At 37.7% G+C, this 19,216-nt stretch overlaps 1 protein-coding gene and 1 pseudogene across 1 annotated transcript in view; one reads left to right on the top strand and one right to left on the bottom strand.

Annotated features, from left to right (window-relative positions):
- Nucleotides 1-19,216, bottom strand: part of ADAMTS19 (ADAM metallopeptidase with thrombospondin type 1 motif 19) — a 236,214-nt gene that overhangs the window by 195,639 nt on the left and 21,359 nt on the right. The gene's annotated exons all lie outside the window — the stretch shown is intronic.
- On the top strand, nt 17,121-17,216 carry LOC132682578 (U6 spliceosomal RNA; annotated as a pseudogene).

Below are 19,216 nucleotides of genomic sequence, written 5' to 3' on the forward strand. Positions count from 1 at the left end.
TTTCAAAAAGATTTATTGTGTCCCAAGGTCACAAATCAGTATGTGGTGAAGACAGGATTGAAACAAAAGACGGCCTTTGTGAGGCTATCTGAGGAAGCCTAGGCCCTGCCATACGACTATTATTCCAAACAACTCTCATCTTTAAAACATTTTGCACTGAGGATTTGACATCAAGCACAACACCTCACAATTGGGAGACGTCCAACATTTGATATCCATAGTGAGGCCAGGCCCCATCCCTTACAAAGCAGAAGACAGATATACTACATTAGGCTCTGAACTTTATCTTGAGCTGACTATTTAATATGATGAGACATATAAGCTGCCGAAGGCACAGGGGCTTTCTGAGTGGGCTGAGGGTTCCACCTCCAGGCCTCCTTCAGTGCTATGTGCCCAATGACTCCCAACACCCCCAAGGCAGATATAGGGACAATATTTCAACGTGTTAAGGTTTTAGTTTTTCTTTCCTTCTTCCTTTGTTTTACAACTCTCTTTTCTATTTTTGTTCTTCAAACGTCTCCTGATTATAAAACCAGAACTTTAAAATAGCAGAACATTTAAAATATATAATTAAAAAAAGAAAATCATTGTCCCAAATCCCATCATACAGAATTACACAGGTATGTGTGTGTGTGTGTGTGTGTGTGTGTGTGTGCATTTCTAGTCTATTAACATACATACAGACACACAAGTATATATGTGGGCATGCACCTGTGTGTATGCATAGATGTGCCTCTACACATGCATACATGTGTTAAAGTTTTATAATCTCCTTTATTTTTCCATTTAAGAACAGCTTAATAGCTATTTTGTTTCTTAACGGCATTAAGCAATCTCTAAAGTCCTGGCTTTTAACTGCTGAATAACAGTGTATCCTCTAAATATATCATAATTTTATTATCTATTCATTCATTGGACCCTCTATTCAAAAATTCTTATGAACATTGACTTTATTTAGCCAGAGGTCAGGGGGCAGCTGTGATCCAGGCTGGCAAGACTTGTCACCAACTTACATATACTCCAGGAAGGGATACAATTTGCTATTTACTCAACTGGGTCAAAGTAACACACACAATTGCTCTATCACTATTAATAAGATTTACATTGACAGTTTATACACTTATTTATGTCTGTGTTCTATTTCACACACAAAAAAAACAAGGTTCAAATATAGCCTGGAAGTATACCCCCCAGATACCTAAGGGACAAAGCAGAAACTGAAAGTGACCATCTGAAGAAGATGAATTAGTCCTCTTCAAAGGGTAGATATGAGAGATCCAGAGAGACTGAGGAGCATCTCTGAAGAGGACAGCCTCCCCAAAACCCACAAATGTGGCCCAGGAGAGACAGGAAGTCACCATGTTACGCACTTGTCAAACATAATGCTCAGCACCACTATCCCATGACACAATTACAATGCCATGACACCGTCACCATACCATGACACCACTGGTCACCCAAACATACTCCGCCTTCCCTCCTCCCTTACGGTTACTGTCCTAGAGGAGCCAGAGGAAGCTCAGTGCACTGAGCAGGAGGAATGGAAGTCCTAGGTGGGGAAATAACAAGGACTCTTGACTTCACTCCCCCTTCTTCACTGCTTGTGATTAGCTCTAAGCAAGCCACCATGTGAAGGGCATGGGGCAGGGAGATTTTAACTTTAAATCAATTTAGATGGTTTAATGCTTTGAGTGTGAATATTTTAATTACCAGACTTTTTGTGACTAAATTTACCAAGTGACTTCTCACACCCTAAGAGTGAACAACACCAGAAAGAAGACGGGGCGGGGGGAAGGGGGGAACAACAACCACCCCCCACGTTCATTATGATATCCTTAAGTCTTATTTGGTCAATGAGAAGTTAATTGTGTACAGTAGGAATTCAGGGGCCAAGTATTACAAGGGTTAGAGAGTGATGTGGAGAATGTCTTTTGGGTGAGGTGACATCTGAGCAGAGATCTAAATATGAGAGTTGGCCAGGCCAAGTTATAGGGGAGAAGATTCCAAGCAGAAGGAGAAACAAAGATCCTGAGATGGGACTGACATAGCATGTGTAAGGAAAAGCAAGGTTACTAGGGCTGGAGCAGAGAGATCCCCAGGAAAATAATGACTGGAAAGGAACCCGAGACATTCCATGGCAGTATCACTTATCTGATTCATATTCAAAAATAAACCCTGATGAAATCCTCCTGTGGTTTGTAGACTATCTATCTTTTCTGGGACACTGGTTACAGATTTTACTACGGGATGCTTCATGATGAACTTCTATGCTGAGTACTTTCAACAGTCGTATTTCATCTCCGGAATAATTACACAGAAATACATTTCACTCCCACAAATGAAAGAAAAATATGCATTCTCTCCCACTTTATTGAAAACCATTGCCCTCCTCTAACTTTTCCCCATAGTTTGACAGAGATAGGGATTTTAAAACAGTTTCAAAATGTTCCTTTTTTTATTTATTTCAATCCCAGTTAGTTAGCATATAGTGTAATAGTGGCATTAGGAGTAGAATTTAGTGATTCATCACTTACATATAACACCCAGTGCTCATCCCAACAAGTGCCTTTCTCAATGCTCATCACCCATGTCCTTTTTGACTCCATTACAGATAAAGAACATCATAAGTAAGATTATAAACAGAAGCTGTTCTACGTTGAAGATGTGAAAAGTAGTAAGAATCGTACCACTTTTTTTGGTATAAATGGTATAAAGACGAAAGTGAATGCTCCATCCTAACATTTAAGTGTCCGAAATGGGTAACTTTTTGTTATTAGGATGGTTAGCTCAGTTCTCATTTTCTAGTCTAATTTTTGCTTATATCAAGAAAAGCCATTAATTTGGTTTTCATATACTTTCCAATATTCATTCACTTTAATGAATTTTAAATTAATCCCTTGGGATTTCTATGGATTCTTTAAGCATGCAAAAAAGGAAGTTGAGAAACAGTGAGCAAACTCAGTTTTAAATCTACTTCTAAGCTTATGTATCAGTCCGGCCAAAAGCTGTTATGTTCTACTGTATCTTCCTGATGATTATTTAGTATTTGTTGTAAATGTACCTACTGAACACCTGTCCCATGACAGTATGCAAGGCACTGAAGATTCAAACTGAAAAGAGATTTAATCCCTGTCTTCATGGACCTCATCCATTAGGGGGAAAGACAGAAAAAATCAGGCATTCAGACAAATGTACTTAAGAAATTGAAACAGTGAAAAGTAGCATTGAAGAAACAAACACAGATCTAAGAGAAATAAAGCAGAGACTGAGTTGCTAGAGAGAGTGGCCCATTATGACCTTTCTAAGGAGCAGACATTGGAGACAAGACACAGAGGAGCCAGCTGTATGAAAAAGACTGTAAGCAAGAGAAGACTGGTGTATTTAAAGCAGCAGATGCCATCATACATGAAGACTATGACCCTGGAATACACATGAGAGGAGTCCAATAGATTGACTTGGTGTTTATAAAAGCGTATACTTTTTAACTGTTGTTTATAACAACATATGTTTGTGCTCCATGTTTATGTCACAGTAAAACATATTTTAAAAATGAAAACCAAAGGATAAATAATGTAACAGTATTACTTAGCAATAAAGAGGCAAGGAACGTACTAAAAGAATGTTGAAAGAGGTTGAAATGCTCAACACTTGCTGGGGAGGCCACTGCTGTAATTAAAGCAATAAATAATGGTGGCATTAGTGAAAAGTCTATCAGTGAGGAGGGCCTAGAGATGAGCCAGGCCACCGTTAAAGAATCGACGGGGAGATTGAGGCAGTGGCAGGAGTCACAGACAAATAATGATAGCAACAAAAGCAGAACAGAGGGTTGTCAGGGCATAATTCATGGAGAGCTCTGAAGACTATGATAAGACATTTAGATTTTATTTGAAATGTAATTGGAAGCAAGGGACAGTGGATGGCATGTTTAGATAGAAATTTTTCAAGAAAGCCATTCCTGTTCTTTTTTTAGAAAACATATTATAAGAGGGCGCCTGGGTGACTCAGTCGGTTAAGCATCTGACTTTGGCTCAGGTCATGATCTTGCGGTCCGTGAGTTCGAGCCCCGTTCAAGCCTGCTTCATATCTGTGCCTCCCTCTCTCTCTCTGCCCCTCCCTTGTTCGCATTCTGTCTCTCTCTCTCTAAAATAAATAAACAAAAAAAATTTAATAAAAAAAAGAAAACAAATCATAGGGTGACAAGAGTAGAATCAGGAAGCCCAGTTAAAATCAGATATCACAATTAGTAGAATCAGGAAGACCAGTTAAAATCAGCTATCACAGTTCAAGTACAAGCCTATGGTGACTAGAGCAAAAAAGCAACACACGGTGGCTGAACTAAGAATGTGCAGAAAAGTAAATACATTTGAGATGAATTTTAGATACTCATACAAACCGGAGGGCAACCACTCAAATGTGTTAACGGTTTAGATGTTGGGATATGGAGGGACAATAACACAGGGAACTAAGGATGACTTCAGAATTTCTGGCTTAAGTACTCCAGAATGGGAGATACAGGTCTGTAATTGACATGTAAATGTAAGTACTAAGGCTAAAACAGATTTTAGGAGCAGAGATTCCAAGTTTCTGATGGGATCTTATTAGATGTGATACATCTGTGACACATCCAAGTAGAGAAATCAAGTAGACAGTTGGAGTATGGAGTTTAGTGCACAGTTTTGAGCTGGAGACATATGTCTGAGAGCTATCAACATAAAGATAATCTTTCAATCCATAGGGAGGAGTGATGTTACCCAGAAAGGGAGTATAGAGAAAGGGCAAAAGAGAGCCTAAAACCAAACCCAAAGGACCCTAACATTGGGAAAGAGAGAAGGAATCAGCAAAGGAGACTGAAGAGGAAGGGCCAGTGAGCTTAGAAGAAAAGTAGAAGCTTGTCGATTTTTTGAAATAAGAATTAACCCTTTCTAGAAGTGGCTTCAAAAGAAAAAAGCCTGGGTGGCTCAGTGGGTTAAGCGTCCAACACAGTTGGTGAGTGACAGCTGACAGCTCAGAGCCTGGAGCTTGCTTCAGTTTCTGTGTCTCCTTCTCCCCATTCAGCTACCCCACTCATGCTCTGTCTCTCTCTCTCCCAAAAATAAACAAATATTAAAAAAAAGAAAAAAGACAGGAATAAGCTCTCGTTCAGTTCACTCCAAAGAAACTACTGCCCTCAATCACACTGCTCAGGTTGAAAATGTAGGAGTTCTACGCAAGATGGTCAAACACATGTGCTCATGTTTCTTTTAAATTCAACAGCAAAAACCAAGTGGAAAAACACTCCCCTGCCTACATCAGTCAGGGTTCCCCCAAAGCCTAACAACATGACTTTTGTTTTGTAGCAAATAAGAGAATTTTACATGTTTCATTTTGTTGAGTCATGAGGAGAATTTGAGTTTGTTAACTAACTCTGCTTGCCCTATGGAGGTTTTTGAAGTTGGCTTCCAGCTTGCGGCTCACCCTAGCACTTAATGAGCTGGCGCGTATAGTCAGTGGTACACCTAGTTGTTAAAGGGTTAGTCACTTGGTGATTGTGCAGACCCACTCACCATGGTGATGAGCCCTCACTTATCTCATGCGATTCCAGCCCAGTTATGTGCTTCAAGCGCGACCGAATGAGACCACTGAGGAAGCTGCACAGCTGTGATGTGGGGAAGCACTCATCACTGCCAGGTCTTACTGGTGACCTCACAATTAACGGAGATGTTGCCAACCTCCTACATACCCCCAGGGAGTGGATGCGAATTCAGTTTACCATGGAAACAAGATGAGTGGAGCAAACTACTCAAGGGCCCTCCAATGGTACTCACAGACATGGAAAATGTGCTGCAACTTCTCTTCCGGATTCAACTAAAGGTCAAATAAATAAAATAATGAATGTATTTGACATTTACTGAGTGCATACGATGCATCAGCTAATGTGCCAGATGAAGGAAATACAGCAGCGTACTGAACGTTTTCAAACAGACAGTCTTAAGTATCTTTGATAAGACACACAGTCTCCAAATTACAACGGTTCGATTTAGGATTATACAGCTTGACGATGGTGCAGAAGTAAGGAGCGTTCAGGAGAAACCATACCCCACGTTCTGAATTTGGATCTTTTCCTGGGCTGGCGACATGCATATGACGCTCTCCAGTGAGGCCAGACAGCACGAGGAACCACAGGGGCCTGTCAGCCACGCCATCCCAAGGGTAAACAACCAACGTGCCTACAACCATTCTGCACCCACAGAACCATTCTGTTTTTCACTTTTAGTACACTATTTAATAAATCACATGAGAGAATCAACATAATATTACAAAATACACTTTGTATTAGATTTTTTTATTTTTATTTTATTATGTATGTATGTATGTATGTATGTATGTATGTATGTATTTATTTTCCCAAGTGGAGGTGTTCTGAACATATTTAAGGTAGGCTAGCTTAAATGATGATGTTCGGGAGGTTAAGTGTACTAAATGCATTTTTGACTCATGACGTTTTCAATTTATGAAGGGTTTATCAGGATGCAACCCCATCACACATCAAGTTGTCCTTCTGATTTTAAGTCATCTTTCTCATTTGCATGCACATCAGCAAAGTGTGTTATTATTTTTCCATTTAGGATCCACAGGAAAATCAAATATTCTCTCCCACTCCCATTTTGAATGGCATGAAGTAATATTTAAGAAATTATATTGGTGTTTTACCCTCTCACAGGGAAAAATAAATCTTGTACCAAAAATGTTCTTCTTTACATGGCTGTTTCTTACCCTCAAGATGCCCGAATGCCAATCTGGGACTGAGCAATGCTAAAAGAAAACATTTGAGTGTCTTTCCTCCCCACCTTTCCCTACCCACTCTCTAGTCCTATCAGTGAGAACACAGGCTCAAAAAGCTACTGTAATTATCAGGCTGACTTAAAAGAGGTTACTTTAAGAGGTCATACATCTATAGAGCTGAAAAGGTATGGTATGAAACAGGAAATCCAATGCACTCTGCATATACCAAGCCACATCAGGAAGATTATGTCCATGCATCACGTCTTAAAAAAGACATTTATAAACAAGAGCATATCCAAACCAGAAATCAGAGGTCATTTTGTTCCAAATTCCACCCACAGAAGAAATCATCCATCAACACCTTTGATAAATATTTAATATTCTGCTTATGCATTTCAGTCACTAACAGAGCAGTCACTGCTCTGAAGCAATCCAGGCGTCCAATGGACAGGAGTAAGTCTCAGAAATATTTTCATAAAAGGTTCAGAAATCATGAGTCCTGATTCTACACCCTAAGCATCTATCCCCTTTCAAATATATGACAAATACACTCATGGCCTCTCTCTATGTGTCCAGTTACCATAACCATCTGTGATATGAAATCTGTCTTGATCTTTTCATTTTACTTGGAGGCTCTCTAGTTTACAGATGTCATTCTTATGTTTGATTTTCTATGACTTTTAAGTACAGAAGTGAATGTTCAATAAAAAATGTCTAGCATATAGGATGAGTTGAAATAACAGACTATAAGAAAAGTAACACATTAAGAACCTGCTACAGACTGGTTTAGGAAAACAAGAGGGGAGGCATTTTTTATTTATTATTAATCATTCTTTACTATGAAATACCTCAAACTTTCAGAAATATATAGGATAATAGAGTGTCCAGGAATCCATTCCCAGTATTTAACAAATGTTAACACGTATGTACTACAGATAATTTTTTTAATATAACAATTTATTTTTTTTAATGTTTATTTTTGAGACAGAGAGAGAAAGAGAGAGAGAATGAGTCGGGGAGGGGCAGAGAGAGGGAGACCCAGAACCCGAAGCAGGCTCCAGGCTCTGAGCTGTCAGCACAGAGCCAACGCGGGGCTCAAACCCACAAACCACAAGATCATGACCTGAGCCGAAGTCGGATGCTTAACCAACTGAGCCATCCAGGCTCCCCAAAATATAACAATTTCTTGATTCAGTTGAAATGGACCTACACACCTTCCCAAAACCAAATCCCTTCTCTTATTGCTAAGAGATAACTACTACACTGAAGATGTGTGTATCTTTTGCATTCCTGTTTTATTTTTTTAATGTTTATTTTTTTGAGAGAGGGAGAGAATGAGTGGGGGGAAGGACAGAGAAGGGAGACACAGAATCTGAAGTAGGCTCCAGGCTGTGAGCTATCAGCACAGAGCCCGACATGGGGCTCGAACCTATGAATCACGACATCATGACTTGAGCCAAAGTTGGACCCTTAACCGAATGAGCCACCCAGGCAACCCTGCATTCACATTTTAAATTATCACTACCTATGTATGGTCTTTACAAGTACCACAATTAGCAAGCTTGGACCCATTTAAAAGGTTCACTCTGGTGGCTATACTGAGGATAGACTACAGATGGAGAAAGGCGACATGACATGATGAGAGGTTATTGGCAGCTCAGGTAGAAGGAAGAGCTTACAATGTTTGAATGTGCACTCTGAAAGAAAGAAAGGAATTCAGGACCACAATCTGATTTTTGGCCTTTGACAAATGACCATCAATAGGATGAAAAATAATGTGAGGAGGGGCACCTGGGTGGCTCAGTCAGATAAGCGTCCGACTTGGGCTCAGGTCATAATCTTGCAGTTTGTGGGTTCTAGACCAGCATCGGGCTCTGTGCTGACAGCTCAGAGACCGGAGCCTGCTTTGCATTCTGTCTCCACCTCTCTCTGCCCCTTCCCTGCTCACACTCTGTCTCTCTCTTAAAAAATAAATGAAACACTAAAAAAAGATTTAAAAGAATAACATGAGAAGAGGAGAGTTTGGTGTTGGAGTGGAAGAGATGATCACTTCAGTTTGAAAGATGTTAAGTTTGATATTATCTACTAGACCTCATGTTGAAATATCAAGTACATAGCTGGACTTGGAACTCAACAGAGAGGTCTAAATTAGAATTACCTATTTTGGAATCACTGGCATATAGTTGGCATTTAAGCTATGAGACTGGGTAAGATCCCGGATTAAGTGCACACAGACCAGAAAAGAACACCCATGACTGAACACTAGGTCATATCTGTTAGGAAGATGCAGAGAAGAATGATGATCAATGAAGAGGTCCAAGAAGGAACAGTCAGGGAGGTATAGGGTCCTGGATGGCAAGTGATAAAAACATGTATTGAGAGGGAGAGACAGCATGAGGGGCTATTTCCAATGCTGCTGAGGGCAAAGTAAGATAATGTTAATAAGCAAGTACTTAAAGATTCTTAGCACTTGCAAATTGTGAAGGAAAATTGCTGAATAGGCTGAGGCAAAGACAGAATGACGTTTCCTAGAAATCTCTTTCTTGTTTGATACTAGTATTCTTTTTATTTTTTAAATGTTTATTTATTTTTGACAGAGAAAGACAGAGAGAGAGAGAGAGAGAGAGAGAACAAGCAGAAGAGGGGCAGAGAGAGAGGATGACAGAGAATCTGAAGCAGGCTCCAGGCTCTGAGCTGTCAGCACAGAGCCCGACTCAGGGCTCAAACTCACCAACAGCGAGATCATGACCTGAGATGAAGTCAGACGCTCAACCAACTGAGCCACCCAGGCGCTCCTTGTTTTATATTAGTATTCTTAAGATACCTTCATTTAAATAGTTAGAAATCTACCTAAATATCCATATCCGAAATGATTAATGAGTTACTTTTTAAAAATTACTGCACAATATCTCATTTAAAAGAAAACAAATGGTATCCAAAACTCTGAAAACTTTGAAATGCAAAACATTTTGGATTGAGAAAACATTTGGAATAAATATGACTGCATCAAAATGATTCTGTAAATGACAATCATAAAGACCCTAACACCTAAATGAATAAATGGTATATATATTTTACACTGAAGATAAACAAAAAGAGAAAGACGTATGGAACCATGGTTATTAATTTTCAAAATTCCAACAAACAGGCATGAGTGCGCTGTTACATGAAAGTCAAATGTAAAACTAGAGCATATCAAGGGCTGAGAGGTTACTGGAATAACAAATACTCTGAAACAGCGCTGGTGGTAGATTAATTGCTATGAACACTTGGGAGAGCAATTCCGCACTATCTCTCAAATGAAAATGTGCATACTCAGTGTCTTGGGAGTTTCACCAAAAAGAAATACCTGCACATGTGCAGAAGGGAGAGGTCAAGTTCAAGACTGGCAGTGGAAATAGCTTCTCATCGGGCTCCGTGCTGACAGCGTGGAGTTTGGAGCCTGCTTTAGATTCTCCCTCTCCCTCTGTTTCTCCCCCACTCATGCTCTGTTTGCCTCTCTCTCAAAAATAAATAAACATGAAAAATTTTTTAAATTTTTTAAGAAAAGTGGGGGCACCTGGGTGGCTCAGTCGGTTAAGCGTCCGACTTCGGCTCAGGTCATGATCTTGTGATTCGTGGGTTCAAGCCCTGGGTCAGGCTCTGTGCTGACAGCTCAGAGCCTGGAGCCTGCTTTGGATTGTGAGTCTCCCTCTCTCTCTGTTCCTCCCCTATTCATGCTGTCTCTCTCTCTCAAAAATAAATAAACATTAAAGAAAATTTTTAATGTTTTAAAAAAATTGCTTCTCATAATTAGACAACAACGTGCACGACCTCCATGTGAGTCAATCTAAAAGAATAAGATGGCTATAAAATACATGTTTTTAAAAGACAATCATAGTGGTTCAATGTTGACTCTGAATTCTCTCAGTAACCTGGGATGAAATGACACATCAGAATGCACGGATTTACTGGAAGGGTTATGGATTTTCTTATCTCATTACCTACCGAGACCTCAATTCCATGTGGCCAGTATTTATTTTATCTTTCACAAACCAGAAATAAATTATTTTAAATAATTATTTTTATTTGGTAGATTCAATAGAGGAATTTGAGCACTTTTCATTCAACATACAAATTTGAGCACACACATTCAATTGTGTGCCTTTCACTCAATATTACAAATTTATTCTTAGCTTGTAAAGTACTTAGTACAGTCCCTAACAGGCTAGCCATGCACATTCTCTTTTCTTTTCTGCTTCTTACACATTCTTCTGAAATTTTTGAAGGCCATATAGGAAATTGAAGGTTACCGGAAAACAAGCAAATCAACCCATCATCTCCGCGGGTGTGTACATTATAGTTACTTTGATCACTTGGCCGTGGGAAGTCACTGTGTCATTTATTTGTACTTGAATGGGGAAGTGTCAGAGCCCTTTTGGAAGTCAGATCCTAGAGGCCACTTTAGCACTAAAAATTTGAAAGGAATTTGGGGGGAAGAATGTTAGTGAGAAACTTCATTTAACTGCTCAATCAACCAACAGACACTTCCTGGAATGCAAGGGGTAGGTGTATACGTTTTCTTTCAGATGTGTTTAAACAAATTGATAACAAATAGCACATGGGTATACTACTTCTTATGTTAACCTAACTTAATATTCCTCCTTTATTTAATTAATTAAAAAATATCTAATAGGTAGCATTTTAAAAAGTCTAGATGACTATTCAATGCATTGACCAAAATATTTTCCATTCCTCATTTCCATCTCACTTAATAAACACATTTAAAGCCCTTACAGTGAGGCATTCAAGTAACTTACTGAATCTTAAAAAGTGAAGATACAGGGCGCCTGAGTAGCTCAGTCGATTACGCGCCCAACTTTGGCTCAGATTCTCATGTAATCTGATGGTTCGTGAGTTTGAGCCCCACATCGGGCTCACTGCTATCAGCACAGAGCCCACTTTGGATCCTCTGTATCCCTCTCTCTGCTCTCTGCCCCTCCCCTACTTGCAGTCTCCCTCTGTCTCAAAAATAAACATTAAAAAAAAAAGTGAAGATACAGAGGCACTGAGTGGTTATGTAAGGTCACACAGTAGGATTGTAATAGGGGAGCTTGGATTCAAACACCGCAGCCTGCCTCCTGAGTCCTTAATGTAAAGGAGCCAAGGAGCTCCATAAGCTAGTGTGTTTGCTCTTGCATTCCATTGCAATTAGTAACGACTTAGGTTTTTTTTTTCCCCTGCAAACTAAGTATTAGGCTTTCAAAACAATTATTGTTTTAGCTGCGTGTGAAATGAACTTTTCCTAAATGGAGATTTTTGGTGTTTGGGATATTTTTTAAGTTGTAGCATATGAAATTGCTTTTTATTGTACATCAAACATTCATGTATTGACAATTTTATATAATTCAACCTATCTAGAACAAACCTTAATCGTAAAGGAAAAAGCAGAAGATGTGGACTGAAAGGCCAAACTCCGTATCTACTCCATCAGATGGAACCTGTGTCAGATTAAGCAATTAATATAACTTCACTGGTTCTTATTTTTCTCATTGTTAGAGAAAAAGTACTGAGATCTGTTGATCATGGCTCCTGAGAAATTGCCAATTTAACCTGTAAAAAATTCTCACCAACTGCAATGTTCAAAACAAACACTATGAACTATTCTAAATAATAGTACCAGAGCCCCACATCACAGAAGGTGGACGCTTTCAAGGCATCTGCATAACTCAAAATATGCTTCCTAGAAGATATGAAAACAGTCTCAGGGAATTACAACTGAACTGTTTATCCATCCAGAGCACTATGAGCCAATGGTCCTGAAAAAAATCTCATAAAAGATAAAATGGAAGCTTTGGGATCACTGAATTAAAAAAAAAAAAAAAAAAAGTAAAGCTTAAGTGCCTTGCAGTTCCGTTTGAAAACTGAAGCTGCCATACGCCAGTAGGTTTGGAAATGGGCTTCTTCACAGTGACTTCATTGAGCGTCCCACCACATGCTACTGAGATAAGATCACCTTGGTTACCAACAGGACCTTATAGACTAACACCTTTCCAATCAGAGAGAGATGAACCCAAGGAACAGTACAGAAAAGAGAATTCAAGACGCAGTTTCCTCTCCCTTCTGCCACACCACCTTTTCTTTTTCTTCTGGTAATAAGTTTTCAGATGAGAAGACCCACCAATTGCTCTATTTAAGCGTATAAATTGCACTTGACTTTTCATAATAGGCACTCAATACACGCTAGCCCTTAAGTGATAATGACATCAGAATTATCTACCGATTTGGGTAGTAAACCAAAACTATGAAATGAAGCTAAACAGTCTCAATTGTAACATTAAGAGCCTGATCTTCACGGACTACTAAGGACTACTACGGAGGCTTTGTAACATTTTTGAATGTATTCTATACTCTGGATTAACTTCCTTCAACGCCACTCATTGATTTAAAGAACACTCATGCCAAACTTGGTTCACTTTTCAGCCTTAGTTGCTGGGCTGATGTCTGGCAGATAAAAATGGGTGTGAGTGTCTGTATAAAGCTTAGCCAGGACAAAGGCAACATTAAGAGTGAAATTGAAGCAACTCTCTTCTATCTTACAAATAACCATTTCCTGTCCATTAAATGAAAGGATATACATGAAAGCACTTCACCCAACTATAAATCTCTATAGAAAGTGAACTATTCCTGTGCTCTACCTTACAGAGTCTCAAGTACTTTATCTCTAGATAATTACGATTTTCAATTCAACATAAAAGCCTGGTATATTTCCTTTGCTAGGCCTGTTAAAAGGATCTCTAACAGAAAGTAAATAAAACCAGCGGCCTGAAAATCACACCACCCACACAATACAGAGTTACAACATTGCCTCATGCTTTCTTTTCGTCTTGCAATTTATCTGTGACTTATTATTTATTCAACTTATCCAACATGTAGACTTCAAATCCATATATGGGTATGAATCCCTTCAGGTTTGATTCAACAACTACCCAAAGAATACATATGAATTACAGTTTTAACTCAGTATATGTCAGAGTAAATTGCTTTAAAAAGCTAAAGACACATGGTTTAATGAATTACACTCTTAATTAGTAAGAACGCAGACCACCCTTGCAGACAAACTGAGATTAATTATTTCAAACTGAATAAGTTCATCTAGAAAACGTCTGGAATTCAGTACAAGTACCAAGAGAAGGGATAAACGTATTTATTATTCCACATACATAAAAAGAAGAAAAATGCAAAACTTTAAAATTCAGTTATATTAGTTAATATATATGCTAATTGTATGATATATGTTTATATGTTATATATATATACACACACACACATACACACACACACACACACACACACACACACACACACATATATATATATATATATATATATATATATATATTATGATCCCTGAATAGAAATCTGTCCATTTACAACTGGATCAAGACACTATGCAAGATGGTGAGCTGGATCTGTCCTATGTTATTATAAACTGTATATATATGTGTGTATATATATATATATATATATATACACACACACACAGTTACTATAAGACAGACTTTTAGTCTTAAAAGCAGACCTCAAAGGCCATAAAATAGAAATACCTAATACTTACCTACTACAGAGTGAGTTTTTAAGCAATTTTATTTATAGAACTTTAAAATGGTAAGACTAACTTTATTGTTGAAATACACTTTTATTTATGTAATAAATAACATCGTATGTTGAAAAAGTACCATCTAGCTTTGGAAATCCTGACTCAAATTTTTCTCTGCAGGTTGGCAGGGCCCAACTATACCTCTGAAAAAAGAAAACGATCAAGCAGAGGTTGTATAGACATCTAAGAAAGAAGTTGTAGTTGCCTCAACTTTATTCTGATCAGTAATGACTATATGGGAAAGACTATCGCATTCAAGTTGCATGTGTAGTAAGCTAAATAATATTTGGACCCGACAGGGGTGAGCAAGACAATGCTAGAGGCAAAGGAGAAAAGAAATGATATCTTCTTCTCCCTCCTTGCTTCCTTTCCTCCCTCCTCCCTCCCTCCTTCCCTTTCTCTCTCTCTCTCTCTCTCTCTCTCTCTCTCTCACACACACACACACACACACACACACTCATTTATTGTAAATTGGCATTACATTTTGTGACCCTTCTAGACTCACTTTTTAGTTTGAGTAGGTATTGCACAGCTTCATAGCATTTTCCACGTATGGGATCACATTGTCTACAAATAAAGACAATTCTACCTTTTCCTGTTCTATCCACATGTCTTTTTTAGTTTATTTACTTTTGCTTATAGTACTGGTTAAGATCTCCAGTGCAATCTTAAAAAGAAGCGGTCAAAATGGGCATTCCTGTGTTATCGCTGATAATATACAGTCTTCTACGTTTAAAAATAATGTCAACCATGGGTTTTGTTTTTTGGGGGTTTTTTGTAGATGTGCATTAAGTGCTTTTGGTAGGAACAATTTAGTCTTAGCTTGCTGAGCACTTTTACCATAAATTAATGTTGAATTTTGCTAAATTATTTTTCTGCATTTACTGGCATTATTGTATAGTTTTTCTCTTTCATTTGTTTCATACAGTAAATGACACTGATAGATATTTTTAAGGTTAAGCTATCCTTGCATTCTTGGGATAAACTCTTTCTGGTCATGACGTATTATCCTTTCATATATTGCTGGCTTTGATCTGTTCATATTTGGTAAGAATTTTACTGTCTATGTTTCTGTTGGATTCCACAGTAGGTTTTTTTCTTTACATTATCTTTATCTGTTTTTGATATCGGATAATGCTGGCCCCATAAAAGTATCAGTAAGTGCTGTGTCCCTTCAAATTACTTGAAATAATCTGTAGTATTTCATCTTTAGATGGTTGATGACATTAACTAATGAAAGCCTTTGGACCTGGAATTTTCTTTGCGGGAAAAATTTTAACTACAAGTTCAATTAAACTATATTTAGGGCCTCACAGAGGTTCTTCACTGTTTTGTTTTGTTTTTTAATTTTTTTAGTGTTTATTTTTTTTGAGAGAGAGAGAGAGACAGAGACAGAGCGTGAGTGGTGGAGGGGACAGAAAGAGGGAGACACAGAATCTGAAGCAGGCTCCAGGCTCTAAGCTGTCAGACCAGAGCCCAACATGGGGCTTGAACTCATGAACTGACAGACCATGACCTGAACTAAAGTTGGATGCTCAACTGACTGAGCCACCCAGGCACCCTGGTTCTGCATTGTTTTTTAAGTCAGTTTGTTAATATGTATCTTCCAAAGATTTGCCCCTTTCATGTAATGTTGTAAATTTTCTTGACATGAAGTGGTTTATAATATTTCCTTATTATAATCATAATTTTAATTCCAAAGAAACTTTTGAGAGTCTCCCTTTTATTCCTAATATTGATAATTTGCATTTTCTTTTACTTTGATCGATAGCAATTCTATTGTTCTTTCCAGAAATTTTTTCTCCACTTTTTCTGCTTTATTTAACTTCAATGATTTCTGTTCTTAAATATATTATTTCCTTTCTTCTATGCATTTTGGTTTTAATTTGCTCTTCTTTTCCTATCTTATTTCCTGACATGAGTATTTAATGATAGAACTTTTCCCAGAAGTACTACCTAGCTGTATCCCATATATTTTGATATGGTATTCTCATTTTCATTCATTTCAAAATATTTTTTAAGTTCCCTTGTGAGTTTTTCTTTGATCTATGCATTATTTGGTAATGTACTGTCTTACTTACAATTTTATACTAATTTTGAGATATTATTTTGTATCTGATTTCCATTAATTCCACTGCTGCCAGAGAACACATCAATTAAGTTTTCAGTTATTTGAAATTTGCTGAGAAGACTTTAACAGCCTCACTTATGATCTAGCTTGATTACTGTTCTATGTGTATTAAATATAAAATTTTCACAAGTGCCAGTTAAAAAAAGTGGGTTGTGGCATTTCTTAGTTTTCCCATTTTTAAAAACAAATTTTTCTATTTGTTCTACCAATTACCAAATGTGAGTAAACATTAGAAGAAAAAATAACAGTCTGACAATACCAGGAGTTTGTTGCTATGGATGTGGGAAAATACACAGCTGGCAAGAGGAAGAAGTATTATAATCACCATGAAGAACAATTTGATAATATATAATAAACATGAAGATGTGTATCTTCTAAGCCAACATATTACCGATAGGTACACACTCAAGAGAAATTCTCACACATGTGCACACCAAACTCACGAAAAGATGATCATTATTTAGTGCTTATAACTCCAAAATATAAAAACAAAAGGGGAGGGGGAGGCGAATGAATATTTATCAATTGGAGAATGGATAAACTATACTGTATACAGACAAACATTACAGTTTGAAGGGTGGACAAGACGTGCTCACTTCAGCAGCATACACGCTAAAATTGGATCAACACAGAGAAGACTGGCACAAGGCTAACACGCAAACTCATGAAGCATTCCAGATTTTTGAAAAATTAAATGAAAAAACTCAAAAATACAATATAAATACGTGTTTTTACGTATTACTACGTACCTTAAACACGTATAAATACGATTATAAAAAGCTAAGTTCTAGAAAGATGTGTGCAGTATCATTCCATTTTTTGCAAATTTTTATAATAGAAAACAATGCTATTATACATTTTTACGGATGTATAGCTACTTAATACAATTATTAAAGTATGGATGGAAAATATGTATACAAATTTGAAAACAGTGGTTACATCTGAGGACCTCGAAAAGGAAATGGTTGTGGAAGAGTACCGTGAGGGGTTCAATACTACGTGAAAAATGTCAAAAGTCTTAGGCAACAATGGCAAAATTTTAACATTCATGAAACCTGGGTATTAGCCGTATTTAATCTCTGTGCTTTTCTGTTCCCTTGAATGGTTGTGTAATTGGAGACTTAGGTGTAGCTTTTAATGACAAAAAGATTAATGGGCAATGATTATGTGCATGTAAACCACGTAAGGTAAGTTAGGGAAAAAAAACATTAAAAATTCATAAAGTATGCTTTCATATAAAGAGAATGTTAATATTCACTATGGATGAGGGTATAAGGAAAAGGGTGCTCTTTTTTTTTTTTTACTCAATTTTACTTTATTTGAATTTATTTTATTTTTTTATTATATGAAATTTATTGTCAAATTAGTTTCCATATGACACCCAGTGCTCATTCCAAAAGATGCCCTCTTCAATGCCCATCACCTCATCAACCTCCCTCCCCCCATCAACCCGCAGTTTGTTCTCAGTTTTTAAGAGTCTCTTATGCTTTGGCTCTCTCCCTCTCTAACCTCTTTTTTTTTTCTCCCCCCCCCCCACCCCCCGCCAATGGACTTCTGTTAAGTTTCTCAGGATCCACCTAAGAGTGAAAACATGTGGTATCTGTCTTTCTCTGTATGGCTTATTTCACTTAGCATCACACTCTCCAGTTCCATCCACATTGCTACAGATGGCCACATTTCATTCTTTCTCATTGCCACATAGTACTCCATTGTGTATATAAACCACAATTTCTTTATCCATTCATCAGTTGATGGACATTTAGGCGAAAAGGGTGTTTTTAGGTACAATAGATGACAGTGTAAACTGGTCTAGCATTTTTGGAAGATGATTTAGCAGAATGTATCAAAATTTCAATACTGCAAGCCCTGTGTTGCCTCCCCCCTCAAAGATAACATCTCTAGGAATATCTCTGGTAGATATGCTCATATAGGTACACAATGATCTATGTAACCAATTGTGGTATTGTGAAATCATTGTTATTTGTGTCAGTGCAAAAATGGCACCAACATAAAAGCCTGGGAAGCTTTCTTAATGGCTACTAACAGGCACAATTGCAGCAAGAGCCACCCACAAAGCAGTCCATGCAGAGATCATTCCAGAGAACTTTGCTGTGTATATGTCCAGCTTCATGAAGCAGACTTGATACCACTTCTCTACAACGGTGATTTTCTCAGTGGATGTATTTGTGTCTCCCACTCCAGGGAGGGACATTGCAGAATCTGGCAATGTCTAGACATTTTTGCCTCTCCTGACGGGGCATCTAGGGGGTAGAGGCCAAAGATGCTATTAAGCAACCTACAATGCACAAAACAGCCCCCCACAACAAGAATCCTACCCAAAATGTCATTAGTGGTGAGGTTGAAAAATCCTGCTCTGGAAGTAATTTATTTGCATGATTCTCTAATCTCAAATACAACCATATAAAATAGGAAGTATTTTTCCTTGTTTTAAATATGAAGCAGAATGTCAGAGGGATTAAATATCTTATCCAAAGTAAAAGATAATAGATGATAGAGCTCTTAACTAAGAAATTATATTAGCAGTTAAAACAATTGGCCTCTCATATTATGGAATGTTATATAGTTGTTTAAAAAAAGATTTACATACATGGCATAAAATGATCTCAATGCTATAAACTTCAGGAAGAGATTTGTAATGTATATAACTAATAAAATATTACTAT

The sequence above is a fragment of the Panthera onca genome, chromosome A1, assembly GCF_046562875.1.
Source record: "Panthera onca isolate mPanOnc1 chromosome A1, mPanOnc1 haplotype 2, whole genome shotgun sequence".
NCBI classification, from domain to species: Eukaryota; Metazoa; Chordata; class Mammalia; order Carnivora; family Felidae; genus Panthera; species Panthera onca.